Source organism: Kryptolebias marmoratus, linkage group LG2, assembly GCF_001649575.2.
Source record: "Kryptolebias marmoratus isolate JLee-2015 linkage group LG2, ASM164957v2, whole genome shotgun sequence".
Taxonomy (NCBI): Eukaryota; Metazoa; Chordata; class Actinopteri; order Cyprinodontiformes; family Rivulidae; genus Kryptolebias; species Kryptolebias marmoratus.
In genome coordinates, this window is record NC_051431.1 from 16,479,327 (window position 1) to 16,498,503 (window position 19,177).

The 19,177-nt window shown below is 38.0% G+C and overlaps 1 protein-coding gene across 2 annotated transcripts in view; it reads right to left on the reverse strand.

Annotated features, from left to right (window-relative positions):
* Window positions 1–19,177, reverse strand: part of grm5b (glutamate receptor, metabotropic 5b) — a 73,814-nt gene that overhangs the window by 30,890 nt on the left and 23,747 nt on the right. The gene's annotated exons all lie outside the window — the stretch shown is intronic.

Here is a 19,177-nt window from a genome sequence, read left to right on the forward strand (position 1 = left end):
CACCACCTCAAACAGAACTTTAACAAGTCGATTCTACAAACTGAAGCCCTGGGCAACTGCCTTCCCATTCGGTTCATTCAGGGTATAAATAGAAACTGGAACTCATTTGCGAATGGTTATTAATTTGTAGTTGGATCTTTCCTGGTTAAAAAAATCCATCACAAAGCAGAGGTTTCAGACTCCTTGAATTCCAGCAAAGGTTTACCAATGTATGGGTTTACTTGTTGCTGTAAAGTAAAGCTTGAATATTATTCCTCGCACATAATTTGCTTTGGATTAAAGGATCTTCTTTACATGGAAATGTCAAATATGAGTTCATGAAACCCTATGTGTTAGTGCATATTTTATCCAACTGACAATCTGATCACACACAATCAGAAGTCTTTAGTTTTAAACTTTGTCAAAAGCTGCAGCTGAGAGTCTGACCAGCTTTTATTCCATTAGGACCCCATCACACAAACTGAGTTTTTAGTGCGAAAAAAAAAAACGCAGAATATTTAAAAAATTGCTTTTCAAAGTGGAAAGCTTAAAACTTAGTTTCTAATGGATTTGTGTAGACAGAACACACAGAGCTTTTCAGTTACGAGGATGGAGGAGCCTTTTTTGTGCCTGCCCATTATCGTTTTGTGCTTTAGAAACAAACGAATATGGAGCTGGTTTTACTGTCTCTGTTTGTCCCGAGCCTGTCACCGTCAAACTGTGATTGTGTGCTGATGGTTATTAACTTAGAAGAAACTGTGAATGATATTAAATCCTTTTGGGAGAATCTTTAGCTAAGCAAGGCATGTTTGTTTTCTGTATTTTGATATGTTGGTAATGTGGACACTCATGAGGCACGTGTATTTCAGCATTACGTTAGAACGAGTGGACAGAAAAATTTGAACCAGACCTTCACCTTTGATGAGACAAAATTTGGCTGCTGTTCACAAATGTTGATGACAAATTCTTCATTTAAAAGGACACTAACACACTAACCACGACTATGAGAAAAAAACATTCTGCAGATTTTGTTTCTTACTTTACGATTTTATTTATTTATTTATTTTACAGATTTTCATGACCTTGCAATGAGTTAAAGCTTGATACTGATATGGTGTCTCCATCTCCAACAATGGAGACACCTTTATAACATAAAATGTTTGCCCACCTATCCAATATCAACCAATATTTGCCAAGCTATAGAGAGCACAAAAAAAATTACAAATAAATTTTAATTTTTCAAACTAAAAACAACTTGAAAAAGATTTCTCGACTGATATTAGACCAATGTTAAGAAAGTGGTTTCCTTGTGGTGGAAAAAGTTTTAAAGTTTTAGAATGTGAGCTCTGAATAACAATTTATAAGCCGAGTTTCCCGTTTCCTCTCAAAACATTCATTTTAAATGTCACCTGGATGAGATAAGTGAGTTGTATTTGGTAACACATAAACAGGAGGGCACACTTTGAAGTAAATTTTCACTTCTGCTACTGATTTGATCTCTATAGGTCTATCCCTGAACACACTACAGCTGCAGAGCCAGTGCCAAATGAACACAGGTGTAATGAAAGTGCAGGCATGCTCTTCATTGTCCTCCTCCTGACATGAAGACACATATTTGGTTTGTTCTCTAGTTGCCATAGAAAAAAGTCTTAAGCTAAAAAGAATGAGGTCATGAAATCTGAAAAATCTTTGATCTGAAGTTGTGTTGCCAATAGGTCACTTTAGTAATTAATGTCTGAGTTCAATAATAACATGCCACCGACCCCAACCCACTCACTCTCTAGCTGCCATGGCAACCTGGCAAAGATTTTAGATTAGCATCTGCTGCTTACAACCATAAAAACTGGACACACACACATGCATAAACATGAAAACTCACACCATCAGTGTAGCAAAGGAACCTGACAGCATTAATTAGCTGTGAGCACAGATAGACAGATCATGTCAATCTTAAACTCTTAGGGTGGTTAAAAAAAAAAAACTAATAGGGTGAAAAATGCAAGCTGCTCTATTATATATACCTGCAAACAACCAAAACTTAAGTGTATAAAGATCATCAGCTGTGCCATCAAATGCTGTCTGAGATTTGAACCAATAAAACAAACAATAGGTAAAAACACAGTTACCAAAGTGGTTTGTGAATCTTGTAGTTTATATGGACACGATGGAGTGAAAAGCATTCTTTTGTGTTAGCCCACCAAGCATCAGTTACCTACAACATCAAGTCACACGCCTAATACACGGACAGCAAAACATAAGAAAACACTACTATTGTACTTTGTGTACAAAGATCGTGCCTAACACTGGAACTTTCAGAGACGTGTGTTACTAAATTTAAAATATATGGTTTTAATTTTATCAAACAGCAAACCTTTCTCATATAAATACATAACTAAATGTAGTTATCCGGGTAGTTTATCATCTCTACTATGAGAGAAGCATAATTTAGATCCTCTGTATGTCTTGTACTTATAGAGGTATTGACAATTAAGTTGACTTTGACATAGATAAGTTAAATGAGTGGCATACAGAAGCATAACAGGTCAATTCATAAAGGGGCTTTGAGACGAGAAGACTAGAATGAGGGCTGCCTGGAAACAGTAATATAATCAGGAAGTATCAAGCACTTCTGAGCCATGACAGCTCATCTATCATAAGCTGTAGCCAAACAGAGGTCAGAGTTCAGTCTGACAACAGCAAAACTCATTTAGCCAAATGTCGGAACTGTCTCGCACACAAACATGGTGGGGCTAAACTGTGTGTGTGTGTGTGAGACACGGAAGTAGAGCTACAAGATCCGTGTGTGTGTGTGTATGTGTGTATTCAACTGTGTAATTCAGTGAGTGATCGGACCACTTTACACGCCTATCATTCAATAACACACAGACACGTGGAGCAGAAAAGCCTGAGCCTGCTTACCTTGGCAGCAGGTTCATTTTTACTCATCTGTCAATGCCACACTTCATTAACTTCTGCCTCTTTGTTTCTGACACTCTCAGATGCTTTTCACTTCAGCTTTTCCTTTTCCTGTTTGCCTTTTCTTTGCACATCTGGATCCCCTCTCCTTTATTAATCACCCACCAAGCCCCCATCCTCACCCCCATATCTTCCGTCTTATACATTTCTGTCTCTTTTTCTCAAGCTAATTCTGCAAACTAGCACCTGCCTACCAATGTATCCAAGGCTGCTGAAAATGTGTTTTTATTTGAGATAATTTCACTTGGTTTTAAACAGAACAGGGGTTGTGTGTCCAAATCACACTTCTCCCTGACAGAAAACTGCTTGCAGGGTGTTTGGGAGCACTTTCTGCTGACATTTTATCATCAGCACATTTTTGTTTCTATGACAACAATATCTGGACACCTACTCTCTTTAACTGCCGTTTTATGATATTTATATTGATATTGTTTTTATTTTTTGGTCATTTTTAACATTTTCTTACAGAAAAACATAACTAATAGAATATAATTAATACAATCACTAACTCTTTGCTTTTATTTTATATGTGTCAATTGATGTGGCTATTTCTTTACCACTGTATTCTTACTATAATCAAGCACATTTGCCCTTTAAAACAAAGTATTAATGAATCTGACGGCTGTAATGCCAGCAGATTCCTTCGAGACAGCATTATGGTGAATATTATAATCTGGTGCAATTTTCCAATTCCAGACATATTTGGGATAAACAAAGATCGGAGTAGCCACTGTGACACTTTGAAGGCTATAAAGATAGCATACGCTGACCTTGAGTCAGCTCGGTGTTTAAACTTTTGGCAAAAAGACCTCTGACTCAGTAACTACAGACTATATGAGTCTTGAAGACACAGAAACAGAACTAAAATGGCGTGAGCTTTTGAGCAACTGACTGCACAGATCCAACTATAGGGTCCATCTTTTTACAAACTTCCAAAAGGTAAAGAGGAATAAACCAAATGGATTGTTGAGATCTAAAAAGAAACAACTGAAATCCAGGGTCCAAACTGTGGATTTACAGTGTACACTATTAGTTTTTAAAGTAAAAAAAAGTTATTAGTTTACAATACTTAGGTTAACCATTTATAGCATATTTGGTAACGTCCATTAACAGCACATGTAAATGCAATATATTTACCATGACTCAATGGTGGAAAAAACATCTATACTTTCATTTTGGCTTGCTTGGGTACAAAGGTTAAATATTGGCTCACCAACCACAGAATAATAACACATGCATTCTGCAAATGAAAACCGTACAGAAAGTGACCTGACTTTTAAAGGTTGCTCCAGAGTAAAGTGTGATATTAAAACATTTCTACTTACAGTAAGTATGCTCACATAGTGTATATAGTATATCATGGGCTGAACAATAGATTGTACTGTGTAATTTCATCTGTGAATCAAACGTCTGCAAGGAAAGAAAAAAACTAACTATTTGAATGAACCTGTATGTTTACAACCAGAATGTCTACTGAGGTTCCTATTACCATAAAATTATTGACAAATGCATCACTTATCCAAACATGTATGTGTAGTTTCCCATTACAACAATTGGATGGTGTGTAGCTATTTGCATAAAAAATGCGACCTGCATTCCTTGAAGAAATGCATATCATCCACCACCTTGCAATACAAAGTTTTAAACACAGATCTCACACAATCTGTTTGTGATTAGAGCATGTGATGGGGATGACACTAAGCTATTACCATGCCAAATATTTGCTCAGTATTTGTAAAATTGACTTAGTTATAGCTAATTCTTGTGTTTGCCAATGCTGGGTAACTGTTGTGACCATATTAAGTCAAGTTGACTGCAAAAATTAACCAGATACAAACCAAACACATTCAACATTTACTTTCTGGGAGTTTCATTAAAATCCATTCAGTGGTTTATGTGTTGTTTTGCTAAAAGACAGGCAAACAAACACACACATACACACAGAGAATTACATGATATTTCCTGGTTGCAGGCAATAACAAATCACAGCAAAAAATAAATAAAATGAAATAAAGACGCTCAGCCATACAGTATATAAAGATGTAACTGCCCATCACAGCAAAAGAAAAGAAAAGTTTCCATTTAAGTAAAGAAAAATGTTTTGTTTACAAATGGGTCACACATTTCTGGTCATTTAAAAAGCACCAGTAATGATAAAGTCAAGCTGAAGATGTGCAGTTTATGTACAGTAGACGGATCAGAATATTTGAAATACATAAGGACTATCCATCTTCTCACTGCCGAAATAAATAAACAAAAAAACGAAGCAGGAGGTTTACTGACATAAATAGCTGTAACGAGAGAAACGGGGAAAGAGGATGGATGAGTGCAGATAACAGACATTATTCCCCTCCAGCTGGGGCCTTTGTCTGGACGCAGTCAGGTGTGGGAGTGTTATACACACACAAAAGACACTAGCTCACTAAAAGTGTCATCTGCTGTTGGAAAATGTGACTAGGAGTAAAAAATACTGACAGCAAGCTTCGTGTGTCTTTTGTGCCCTAAGACCTTTTTATGCCTTTGTGTTGTGAGTCATCAGAAACACTTTCTACTTGTACATCAATTTTAAGCCAGGTATTGTCGAACAAAGCTTATTGGCTATAGAGGGCAAAAACAATGCAAAGGAGCAAAATTACACTGGAGCAAAAAATACGGGTCAATATGAGTAAAGCAAACCGAGCAGAGTGGAGGATTAAGAAAATGGCAGAGAAAGCAAAGGATAAGACAAGAGACAATGAGACCTATGAGTGAAATACCACAGGGAGCAAAGAGGTTAAAGACAACAAAATCCTCTTGGATGAGTAAAGACAAAGAAAGTATAAAGTGACACAGATATGATCTCAAGGGGCAAAGACTGAATTATAAACGGTAAAAAAAAGAGGATTCAGAAAGGAGACAGCGGAGTTCTATGAGGATTTATAAGGGTGTGTTCTTTGCCAAGTTGTGAAATGAAGAGCGATGATATTTGGGAAGGAGACATGAGTTGAGCAGTGGAGGAAAAACTCACACACATATGGTGAGAAAGAAATGAAAGCATGATGTCAGTGGGAAAAAGTTACAGGGAAACAGGCTGTGTATTTTACCTATCCCTTCTTGTCCAGCCTCATTACTTTTTATTGCTTCACACATAAAAGTGTCATCTCTCATATTCCACACAGCAGACATTGTAATATCACCTGCTGAGGTAATACACCTCCAGCGTAACATTACTCCCCCTCTCTGAGTCTTTTTTATTTCTGTCTCATCTTTATCACCATGGTGGCCTTCTGGTCTTTTTTCCTAGATCCTCTCTCTTTTTAACCCCCCTCCTCTGTCGTTTTCATTTCTCTCTCTGCTTCCCAAGATGTTTGCGGTTCCTCCACTCAAAGATCTCTGTGCTGAACACAAGTCATTTCACCAAGCTTCAAACCAATGACCCAGCTTGGATCTACGCTCTTGAGTTTTAAGAGCATTGTTTTTTGGAAGAGGTGCCTATTTTATTTTGCCGCTTTTCAAATCAGCCAAGATAATCCACAAATTTCACACTAGTACAAAACGTCCTTGTGGTACAATATTTGTTGACACACAAAGGTTGTCAGACAAGACAAAGAATGGGTATTCTACTGAATTAGATCCACCATTCAAGATGTCAAACTTCAAAACATCCTTTCACTTGTCGGTTTGTTGGGATTGTGACTTTTACACAACACTGACAAATAACAGCAAAGTAGAAAAAAAAAATCTCTTAACTGGAACTTTAACGGTAATCCAAAATTCAGGCATGATTTCTAATCCCAAATCACTGGTTTCTGTATAAAAGCTCCAGATGGAAGTTAAAATAAAACTTTAATGAACATTGATATTGCAGCACTATTTACCTGTTGTATATTTCAGGTAGAATGATTACAAATGTGCATTTAAGATTTCAAATATGAAGGTGTCAGTTTTGAGGCAGAAATTATCCTTTTTTTTCTTTACCTGTTGGTCTCAAGAAATCCAAAAAACATTAAAACTTAAGCACCAATTTTTTTGTTTTTAAGTTAAAGCAATATGTAGTAAAAGTGCCTTCATATTTGTGTTTACAAAGACTGTATATGATGTAAACTTCCAGGGTAAATGGTATGTGTAAACACATCTCAACATCCCATATGTTCAACACCACAACCCCTTAGCAAACAATCTTGTGTAAGAGAATTATATGCCTGTGGCTAAGAATCAGGAGCTATTTCCTGCTTTGCAGAGTGGCAATAATTATACTCGATAGGCCTGTATGCGCAGACACACACATTGCTAGTCTGTCTGTTTGACAGCAGGGATTAGCAAGGAGTGCAGCTAATGCCCAATAATGAGGCATCCAGCTTATCGCCCACAGAATCATGTGTGAATCTCTAAGTGTGTGTGTGTGTGTGTGTGTCTAAAAAAAAGAGAGTAATGAACAGATCTTCAGTAAATTAGCTGTGTTATTGTGACCTTTAATGAATTTCGCACTTCTTATTTGTAACACATGCCACAATGTTCTCCCTCATCTGACAAACTTAGTTTTAGAATATTGGCATCGGCGGGCCTAGGACACAAAACATCACATGAAACATATATAGCTGATTAACCTAAAGATATAAATTTATTTTCAGAAATAAAAAAGACAATGACACCCAAGGTACAGTAGTGACTAGGGAACTCCGTGAAGGACTGCATACCCTCAAGTACTTTTCTCCGGATGTGTTTTTTTTTTAACCAGAAATAGGACTGCTGATGTAACATCACAGCAAGACAGCAATTTGTGGATGAGTCAAAACCATGTTGTAATTCCGGGTCAGATACAGGCTCTTTAAAACATGGGCCTGTTGGAAGATTCCTGTTCTTTTTTTTTTTTTTTTGTTACATATATCAGGGGTTCAGGGTTCAAATCCAGGCCCTCAGGACAACAGTAACAGAGGACGGCAGGCAAAGCAGGTGGCTGGAACAGTGTGCAGGACCATCGGTGCAGAGTATGGTCTGGAGGTCTCACAGTCAAAGCAGGAGGCTATAGGTGGAGAATGGCATTGCTAAGATGGTGTAGGACTTCCAGATCCAGACTGACAATCAATCAGACTAACCAATCAGACATTGTGGCGGTCAGCAATTTACAGAAGAAGGCAGCAGTGATAGATGCAGCAATTACAAGTGACTGCAACATCAGGAAGAAGGAGCACAAGAAGCTTGAGAAATACCAAGGACTGAAGGAGGAAATAGAGAAGTTATGGAGAGTCAAGGCCTCAATGGTACCAATGGTCATCAGAGAACTTGGTGCTGTGACCCTCAAACTGGAAAAGTGGCTCCAACAGATCCCAGGAACAACCTTTGAGATCTCTGTTCTAGGAACAGCTAAGATACTACACATAACACTCAAGCGCCCAGACTAAGTTTGAAGTGAAGTGGAACCACTCATGTGTAAAAATAGGATGAGCTGGGTGGTTGGTTTTAGTCCTTTTTCTCTGGAAGCTTTTTATGTGCTTTTGGGATGCAAAGGATAAATGGACTGTACTTATATTAATGCCTTTCTAGCCAACCAGGCCACTCAGAGCGCTTTACAACACAATCTATGCCCTCATTTACCCATCCACACATTCACACACTCTACTGAATCTCTACAAAGCTAATCTGAATAAATCATTTTATAGAGACTAATCAGTGCTTTAGATTGCATTCATACACCGATGGGGCTCATCAGAGGCAATAGGGGGTTCAGTGTCTTGCCCAGGGACACGTGACATATGGCATACTGGTGGAATCAAACCTCCAACTATCTTATTGGAAGACGACTGCTCTAACCACTGATCCACAGCCGGCCGCAAAGGATGCTTTTGGAATTCTTAACTCTACCATTTTCCGTTTGTCTGGATTTATGGATAATCCTCCTGGCCTTTCACCGACTCCTGAGCAGGATTTTGCTTTTCTGCTTGTTCTGTTAAAAATTTGGATAAGGTCACTGGCATTGTGAAAGGATGTTTTTTCTCCAATGATCCAAAGTGATGCATATCTTTCACACCATAAAAGAATAAATTGAAGTCCTGCAATTTGTTTCCCAACACCAGTTGTGGTAAAAGAACAAAACAGCTTTATATTAAAAAAAAGAAAGTTTAAATTGCCAAGACGGTGCTTACAAATTGGTTTCAAACAGCTAAAGAAAAAACTACTTCAGCCAAAAAAATATTTTAATACTCCACATTAGCAAGACATGGATGTATTTTACCCCGTTTTGATTTTGAATGTATTTATGTATATTGAGGTAAACATTTTGTTGATCTATTCACTAAAGGAGAGCTCATCTTTGAGTTTGTTGAGTTTCAGATTTTCCATAAATGTCAATAATTCACTTTTTATACTGAAATAAGAACACAGCTTACTGTATCTGCAGCATTATTACATAATTAACATGGCTGCGATTTTATTTTTATAATATTTCTGGTCGCAAAACAAAAAACAAACAACTGCTTAAGCAATGGCTTTACGACTTTATTTTGGATCTCCCTTTGTATTTTCTTCTACAAAGTACTCAAAATTGTATCTAATTGTTTAACTAGAATCACATATTTTCATTGAATTTGGAGAGCTTGAACACAATAATTTTTCTGAAAACTGAAAAGGGCTTCACCGACTTGTTATATTCTTCTGACGCCGCATAATTTTGCTGATGAGCAGTTAGCTGAGAGATCTCTTGTTGTACAAGGACGCAGATGGAAGACCGTTTATAGCACACAAGTAAACCTCTTGATCCTTCTCTTGCAAACTTCCTCTCTTTCACACACTATCTCTGTCGTTCCATAATTTTTTTTTTTTCACCCTCTGTCTCCTTTGTTGCCATGGTAACAAGCTGTGCGGGGGCTGCGATGCAGCGCGCATCACACCCATTTTTTCCTGAGTTCCCCGGAAGAGAGGGAATGCACGGAGAGAGAGAGAGAGAGACGAATGGATAATAGGGTCTGGCATGTGTTTGCTGGAGTTTGAAAAGAATAAATGTCATTTGACACCCAGGTGAAAAGAATTAATCGAAAAGTTCAAGCAGCCCCCTGATATACTTTCTACTTAACAGCAAACAACTGTGAACCACATTTTAATTTTGCACTTTACTGGATGGATGCTAAACATGGTTTACACCTGCAGACTGTTTACCTGCTTGAAACTTCATTCACTAATGTCATCAGAATATTACAGCCGTAAGAATATTGCAGCAGTAAGTCGTGAGTAAGAAAGTACACTACACAGTTTGACCTTGTTTCAGTGCAACAATGTGCAGATGGTACGGTTCAGTGGAAGAGGTTGCATGACGAATATGTGATTCAAAGGTTGAATGTCAGTGGTTTCTGACCTCAGCTTCTTAAATCCACATAGATTAAAAAAGTTGGCTGTTCTCTTGCTACTGCTTTGTTAAGTCTCATTTCAGCTGAAAACAAAAGCCAGTGCTCCAGCACGGGCTGCTCAAAAATAATGTAATCCACAATGTATAAAGCAACAAAAAAATGGGGTTCATTTCTAAATTTCTGCTCAAAAATATTTCCTTTAAATATTAACAACTTTCTACCATGATATCAACTCTCACTTTATATATCATTTTAGTCAAATGCCTATTTTTTGCTGTAACCTATCGCATTTTGGGTGACTGGTCAAATTTATTAGTGTGATAAATTTATTCAAGCACTGTTTTTGGTTATTGTGTCAAACTGAGGAGTCCGAGTATCTTGGAGTCTTGTCCACAGGTTAGGACAGGATGAAGCAGGAGATAATCCAACGGGTCAGAGCTTTGAGGGTGTTGCTCAGGTTTGTTATGGTGGAGAAGAAGCAGACCAAAAAGGCAGAGCTCCTAATTTACTGGTCTACATTCCAACCTTCACTATATAGCCATAAGATTTGGATCAAGATCAAAAGATTTTAATTCACTGGTGGTCTATATTGGTCTAGGAATGCCTTACCCCAGGAGCTGCAGAGTGTCACGCAGAACAGGGACTGTCAAGGTTTCCCTCCTGCACCTGTTACCTTTTCAACCTCAAATAAGCTGAAGACATGTAATAAATAAACGAGCGGATGCAGGAATAAATCTGAGTTCTTAAAAACCGAATAACATCAAAATGCGAAAAAACTGTAAAATACTCAAGGAGAGGCACAGTCTGTCTTATAGTCAATGTTATACCAATCCATTTGCCGTCGTTTTTTCATGCTTTTCACACAAAGGCAAAGAGTGCAAAACACTCAGCCCCCCCACTTCCTCCATATTTACATATTTCACTTTGCTGGAGGTCATTTCTCAGAGGTATCAAAGTTCTTTTTTTTTAATTACCTTTGCCTGCGTCTGAGTCTGAGCTAAATTAAGGCCCCATTTAATTTCTGTCCAGGCACTTCAGGAGATAGGAGGGCAGTTTACAAATGACCTTTCAAATGTGTGATAGATGAAAGTGTATTGTACAGAAGAAGGAAAGATTCTGGAAAGGTTATAGAAGTAAAGTACAAAAGTTAAGTTGAAGTCAAATGGAAGTGTAAGAAAAGTAGTGGAAATGGATAGGTCTTGATTTTTTGATTTTTATGAAAAGGTTCACTCAAATAAATGCCCTGGACGTTAGCATCAAATATGAAACAGGGGGTAAACCCTTTAGATTACGGTGTGGATTACGGTGACAACGACCATTAAAAGGATTATTGTGTGTGTAACAGTGTGTGTACATGCATGTGTCTGAGCAGGCAGAATTACTGATGTAACAGTCTGTTTAATCCCCAAGTGTAAATGTCAGAAACTGAGCAGTAACGTATCAAACTGAGAGCTCACAACAGACAGGTGGTACCACCAATCTGTTGTACCAACTAAATAAAAAAAAATTATAAACATGCAACCCTCAAAAGGTTCAGATATAGATTTACTCTGAACTACCTTCTTTCTGCTTCTTTTGCCTGCTATCCATGTCTATCTGTCATCCCTCCATGCTCTCTAATTCCAAGCACTTTTCCCATTGGATTGCTGTAAGAGGATCAGACCATTTCCTGGGAGAGCAATAAGAGGATAAATTGAGTGTGTAAGCATGCATTTGTCTGTTTCCCCATGCCTAAGTATGTCTGTTCATGCATATGTCTGTAATTTTGTAGGTGTTGCACATGTTGGTCAGCAAACATGTATCTGAAAACAACAGCGAATTTTGATCCAAACTGAACTTTTGAGTCTATATGAGAGAGCACTGACATTATGTGGGCTAAGTATGTGTGGAGGTGTGCGAGAGAATGTCTATATGCCCTTAGGTCCGCCCTACATACAGAAAACCTCTTAATTTCCCATCCAGGGACTCAGAGAGTCTTGAGCGCTCTGTTCTTAAATGTCACCATGCTTTTCTTCTTGAAGGATGAGCTCTAGATGTGAGCTGAGACCAAAAAAGATGAAGCTGATGTCAAACAAAAGAAGTACCAAATGATTTAACTTGGAGATGTTTGAAACTGTCACTATGATTGTGATGCTATCAAAGGTTTTCTCTCTCTTTTTTTGGCAGCCACAGGAGTAACTATCAACACCTTTTGACAGATGAAAACATTTTTTTAAAAACTTTCTTTTACAATAAAATTAGTTTGAGCTGCTAAGCATAACAGGCTCTCAAACTGTTGAGGATCAGTGCAGTATAAGACCTACTGAAAGCTTAAGATTTACTGAAATATATTCTTTTATCAGTCGACTCAACACCGTTTAAAAAAAAAAATCATAGCCATAATCCTGTGGTAGACTCTGACACAGAATGGGAGAGTGAACAGGCTTGTCTAAAAGCGCCTATATCTGTCTAAGGTTAGGGTTGGAACAGCAGACAATACCACTTTTCATGGCTGTCAGGAATACAAACATGACGAATGAATCATCCCACCTCCTCTTCTGTGAATCCAAGTATTATAACAACAATCATTACGATATAATAGAAAAACATGATCACAGTTCCACATTAAAAAAGGAAGAAAGGACAACCTCTATTTAAAGTTTTAGTCATATTATCATTTGTTTTTCATCAGCTTATTTTGTGAAACATTGCTTTGAGCAGCAGGACAAGGTAACAAACTGTGGTGGACTTTTCCATTTTAAGCAGATTTTTGGTTTTACTGAACTCTCTTGTGTTCTGCGTGCTAACCCCAATCTGTTGCTTCATTGCTCTCTTTCAAGGCTCTATATTGCAGGGCTACAACAAGAGACTTTTTTTTTAAAACACATGATTCGGGGAAATGCAAAAAGGTTAATGGAAAATAATAAATAGATCTGTTCTCTTATTAGCAAAGCACAAAGCGTGAAGCAGTCAGACTAATTATCTATCGGCAGTGTTGTGCATGAATGTGGCCAAATGAGAATGTTCGTAAGTGATGTGAACTTAAAAATGGTTAAAGCTGTTTTTTTATCTGAGGAATTAAAACTAAGCAATGCACACTTTTGCAATGTTATATAATGCTCCTTTTGACAGTGAATGGCTGCTGCATAAACAGAGTTTTAGGACGAACCTGAGCTACTTCTTACTATATAAGGTTTTCTCCTCTGGCTCTTATGTAATGATTATAATAGTATTTTTTGTACTGTCATTAGTCCCTTATTTACCTACAGAATGTGTTTCTAAACAGAAACTGGACAGCAAAAACAAAAGCAGAGGCACGAAGAAAGACAAGCACAGTTTGAAAAACGCCCTGTTCCATTGCAAAAAGAGAAAGGAGACAAAGAGCGAAAGAAAGAGACAGGTAGAGGCAGAAAACTGATGGACGAGACCAGCGAGTCGAAGAAAGGATGCTTTGATTTCGAGCTGTTTCAGTTCAACAGCTTTTTGAAGTCAATGCAGAGTTTTATTGGAGTTTAAAATGTGAAGATATGCACCTTTCGTGTAGACTTTGATATGTCTTTGACACTTTTGGCATTTTTGACACCAACGAACAAAGAGATCCAAGGCACTTTGATGAATTCTTTCCTTTAACCATCTCAAAAAAAAAAGTCGATCATGTTTTATATTAAAACAAATACATGCATACTTGCATAGGTCAAATATAACTTTTAGTTTGTTTTTTTATTTATCCGATATGAATTCAGTCTTTCAAAAGCCAAAATCTGGCAACACTTGATTAAATTGTCACAGCTTTGATTTCTTTGGCAGGTGTTTACGTCGGTCTGTACACGGACAGATTTTCTATAACCACCATGCTTCATGCAGACGTGAAACTTCACAGTACAGAACATTCAGAGGGCAACTGAATATTTACATGTCACATAATAATGTGGGAATGACTAAAACCCATGGGGACCGCTCATCAAGTTGTCAGGAGCAGCGCTAGATGCATCAGATTGCAAGGTAGTGTAAGGTTTAAACTGCAATTTGATTTTATCTGTAAACCCTTTTAGTAAACTTAAATTTTGAAAGTTTTTTTTCCTTACAACATTACATCAGTTCCAGCCCAAAAGTAATAAAAGAATCTACTTCTTCCACGTTTGTTGTACTTTTTCCTTCAAGACCACATTCTGCCATAGTTTAACACACAAACACAAAACGAAGAGGTGAAAACAGCAATATGACATTTTAGCAGGGAAGACAAAACTGCAATGAGTTGCAAAAGACCGTGGAAGAAAGGCTGGACTTGATGTTTGTTGAGGAATTCTGTTACTCATATTTTTGCACAATTGGACTGAAACTTGAAAATTTGTTTGAACTGTAAGTTGTGGTACAGACTGGACTCTTGAAAAGCCATATAGAGACGCATTAATTTATTTCTAATGCAGATATTCCCAGTGCTCTACATTTAGAGTCATTAGTATGACTTTCTAGTGTTGTTTTTTTAATCCAGTAACCACACAATTCTTCAGTTTATTTGCATTTCAGCAGAACTTTCAAGAACACCCTCGCAAAACAACTACGGATCATTTTTTGTATTGTAAACGGCTTCACGCAGAAATTGCTCTCCCACGACAAAAAACACAGTTAGACACACAGCAACAACTTATAATAAAACCAATAGTAGTAATAGATAAATGTACAGGAAAAGAAGAAACTTTTCGGTTCATCTTCTCCCTCCATTCATTACAGCGTATCCCCCTTGTGTTTAATTACAAGCAGCCTTTTATTGCAAAGCTATGAAAATAAAGAGCAGGATTAATTTCCATCATTTCACCAATTAAATGAAAACAGCTCTTGTTTTAATGAAGGGTAAATTAACATGAAACTAGGAAACATAACACAGCTCCAAATCCTCTCATAGTCTGAAACAGCCTCTTTGTGTGTCTGCGTGTACAGTGTGTATGGGAGCATTCAGTCCAGTGTGACGCACTGAAAACACCACAGTGATGCCTAAAAAGAAATCTTTTTTTCGTTTCCACACACCTCTTTTCTGTCTTATTCCTCTCTGAATTTTTTCCTGCCCAGTGTTTGATCTCATCCCAACGCCATACAGGTGCGTAATTCTCCAAAAATCAATTTTAAAGATGAGGCACATCTTGACTCACTCCAATGTTGTATTATGCAACGCCTTTCACCATTTGTTCTCAATTTGAAACCACAAAAAAAAAAGAAAAGTGCAGTCTTATCAGACAGATGCAGAGTTGTTGTTCTTTTGGCTGCTCCCTTCTTCAGGGGTCGCCACAGCGAGTAAATTTGCACAAAATATTTGGCAATTGTTTGACGCCGGATGGCCTTCCTGCCGCAACCCGGGCTTGAGCCTGCAGCCTCGGAATTACAAGACCGCTCCACTGGCCACCAAGCCACCGCGGCACCCCGTCAGACAGATGCAGTGTGAAGTGGGAAAACACAGCACCGTGACCCCAAATAAATCATCAGCTCAGATTCGCTGCGATGTATCACACTTTTCCACTCTGACAAAAATGCAAGCAGTTGGACTCAGTGAGAGAGAGAGAGATGGCAAGATAAAGTGTCAAATGAGTGAAGAAAAAAAAAAAATCAGTTAAGAAAAAAATAAACAGCATGAAGAGCTGTATTGGAAAATACATTATTTACACATTAAAACACTAAGTGCTTCTTCTGTTGTTCATCAATTTAGTTGAGGACACAGCTAGGCCGACAATTCAGCTTCAGAGAAACTGGAAAACTAAGCATTTACTGACACAGCCACACATGCATACACAAATAGAGCACCCACGCATGCACGTAGCCATTCACATAAACACAGGCGCATGCGCCACATGTAGTATCAGCCCTGCTGCTATGCTGGGTTTATCCAAATATGGAAGGGAAAATTTCCATGGCAACAGCAGACAGAAGGGGTACAGACTTATGTGGGATGATCTCTCGAGAAAGTCTCCTTGACTTTTGATTGAAACTATTCTTTTTCAATTCATTCAGCAGTGCAGCCATTCTTTCAGAATACCTGCCTTTTAAAACACACACACACACACGCAGCGCAGCCTTAGTTACATGTTGGCTGGCACATTGATCCATCTGCAAAGCTTGAACCACAAGAGAGCCCGATATATTCACAGCCGCTGGTTTTAGCCCATTATGTGGAAAAATTCTTATTTTTTTAAAGCAATGTTTTAACTCATTTATATTTGTAATAACCTCATGAAGTATCTGCTCAAAATTAGGCTAATTAGATCACCATGAAATGCAGCATGAAGCTGCAGCAAATGAGAAAACACATCCATTTAGAAATTGGACTAATGGGGAAGATGTACGTCGACGAGTCAGGCAGGGCAGGCTGTGCTTGAGAGGGACTTATATATCAAAGTGTAATAACCAACCATAAAATGAAGGGATGTCTCTATTAGGTCACCACATAAGTCATAGCTATTAAACCAAACTGCGCTGCATCTTATGATGGTTAGAAGATGTGGAGAAAAAAAAAAGATTGTACCTAAATGGTAACTGACACAGATTTGTGTGCCATTAGTAAGACTTCACCTGAGTTTCAGTAAAGAGAGGATCTTCTAAATAAAGGCAATTAAAAGAGAATTGATTTAAAATCTAATGACAAGACAGAGAGCACATTTGTGCTTTTTAAGCACACACCTGTGTGTGTGTGTGTGTGTGTGTAGGGACTGGGACGGTATCTATGTCTCCAATGTGGCAACAGTTATTTATCTCAGCCCAGCTACTCATTAATGGGTCTGCAGCCCTCTGGCACCACAAGGATTTATAAGACCAAAGCAATCAATACACTCAGGCAGAAAAGTGTGTCTGTGTCTCTACGCCGTTAAGTGCGCACGTTCGTTTGTGCGACTTAGGTTTTGGTTAGTGAGCCCGAGGACCGGATTTGGCTTTTTAGGAGTTTTCTGTAAGAGGGATAGAACAAAACAAAACAAGTCTATGAGAAGAACCGCATTAATTATTCATTTAAAAAAAAGAACAAAACTTCACAATGCTGCAGTTTTCTTAACAACAAATTAGTGACCTTAGTGGTTCTTAAAAGCATAATGTCAATACAGAGTTTAGTGCAGACATATTGTCATAAAAATGTTTAACAAACCTAAACCTGATACATATTATGTTCTTCTAGCAAAGTGCCCTATTACTCTTTGTGTAGGCCATCTTATCTGTTCACCATAGTAATAGAAACGTGTGTGTGGATTTCTGCAGCAAAACCTTCCTGTAAATTGGCTTGAGAAATGCCTAAGAACACACGCTATCTATAGTATAAAATAGGAGATTTCCTGTTTGTTATTTCAGAACCGACAGTTTCCGAAATAGCTGTGATCAAATGTAGATATCAGTTTAAACTGACATGACATGAAGGGATGTTAGCAGAACAAATGGTGGGGTTTTTTTTCCCCACACATGCTGCCCACTACCACCACCCCAGCATCCTGTATTCAGCAATAAAGACATACAAACATTTACAGATGAGTTGTCTGACTGAAATATTTAAAGTTGTGACAATAGGTCCAATTTTATGGTTTCCAACAGATTGCTCATTAAAAACCAACAGAATAAAGCAATAGAGTCAGATCAGCTAAGTATGACAGAGCTTAAAAAGAGTTTAGGTGAGTAAAGACAATCGAAATGTGACTTCACAGCCTCAAAAATGTAAACAGGACACAAAACTGATAAGCCAGACACAATCTGAGGCAAGAACACTGACAGGAAACTGTAGTAAGTTAGAACCCCCAGCGTAAACTCTGCTCTGCTATGTGGCACAGCTGCCTTTTCAAGTACAATTTCAAGATTCAACGATTGTCAAGTATTCCTAAACTCTCAGTGCAGAGAAGCAGAATAATCTGTTTCATCATCATCATCTGTATGCTCCTGTGGTAATGTAATTATCCTGGTGTTAAATGAGTGTCTGCTCAACTGGCTTAATCAGATGGTTCTTCCACAGACCCCCAGTGAGCAGGGCACCCACCCATGACCGTCTCTAATTTGTAACTGGAGTCCGTTTATGATATAGATGCTAATGAAAGATGATATTCAATTAAGTGACCGAATCAAAGCCGGCTGGCCGGAGACAGAGGACCGAAAGATGTACAGCAAAAAAAAAAAAAAAAAAAAAAAAAAAAAACTGGTCATTTTAACAAATCATTGAGTTTGATTTTCAACAACTGACATGCCAAATAATGAGTTGGCTTCAGCAGGTTTAATTGCTTTTTATTTTTAATTGAAGGCGTTATAATAAGAAACAAGCAGTATGAATCTATGAGTGTGTGCTGTGGTTTTAACATTGTGTCAAATAAATAAAGGATATTGTGACTGCGCAACAAGTTGGTCTGACTTCTGCGTATAAACTGCCAGCCATCTAACATTTCTGGATAGCTTTACAAGTAAAACAAACATAAACAAAGTTGCTCAAATGGCCACTGCATTTGTTCATGATCTGACCGTAGCTGTGGCAGAGGTTTGCAAAGATGCTTCTGTGGATTCAGTTACGTCAAAACTGCAGGATGTTATCACCGACACATCAGCAGGAAAAGACACAGTGGAAAAAAAAAACTTCTCCATCTTGCCTTTTCCGATCTGATCAGTTAAAGTTTGCATGTAATAAACTTAAGACATGAGTTACCCAATCACTTAGTAAATCATTATTTTCCCCCCTAATGTTGCACCTTTTTATGATCCTTCTCTTTCTCCCTACACTTTCATCTCTAGTGAAAGACAAACAACAGATTTAGCGTTTAAAATTTTACCTCAGTTGCTGGAGGACGGTGATGATGATGATGATGAGAATGATGAGTAAGATGATTGAGATGATAATGAGCATCATGCTGGTGATGACAACACAAATGATGTGGACAACGATGATTTAATCACACAGCACTGAGGGGAAGTAGAATTGA